We start from the raw sequence: 376 nt of genomic DNA, 5'->3' as shown, positions 1-376 counted from the left end.
CCGGCGGTCGGCACAGCATTCCGCTAAGGGATCGTTCGATGCCTTATCTCGGCCTCAGCCCTCGCGACGTGGATCGGGGGGACCACCCGAGGAGAGGATGGGGGAGGGGGAGGGATGGGGGAGGGGAGGGATGGGGAGGGGAGAGATGGGGGAGGGGAGAGATGGGGGAGGGGAGGGATGGGGGAGGGGAGGGATGGGGGAGGGGAGAGATGGGGGAGGGGAGAGATGGGGGAGGGGAGAGATGGGGGAGGGAAGAACACGGGAGGAGGGGGTAAAAGAGGGGGAAAGGGAGAGGAAGGAAGGAGAGGAGAATATGGGGAGGATGTAGGAGGGTAAGAGAGAGGGCCATAGGAGGGGGAAGGGGATGGGATAGGAG

The 376-nt window shown here is 65.4% G+C and overlaps 1 protein-coding gene across 1 annotated transcript in view; it reads left to right on the top strand.

Moving 5' to 3' along the window:
• Window positions 1-376, top strand: part of LOC119587126 (protein patched-like) — a gene marked incomplete at its 3' end in the record, with an annotated part of 106,921 nt that overhangs the window by 50,460 nt on the left and 56,085 nt on the right.

Source organism: Penaeus monodon, chromosome 22 (assembly GCF_015228065.2).
Source record: "Penaeus monodon isolate SGIC_2016 chromosome 22, NSTDA_Pmon_1, whole genome shotgun sequence".
Taxonomy (NCBI): Eukaryota; Metazoa; Arthropoda; class Malacostraca; order Decapoda; family Penaeidae; genus Penaeus; species Penaeus monodon.
This window is presented reverse-complemented; position numbering and strand designations above follow the sequence as displayed.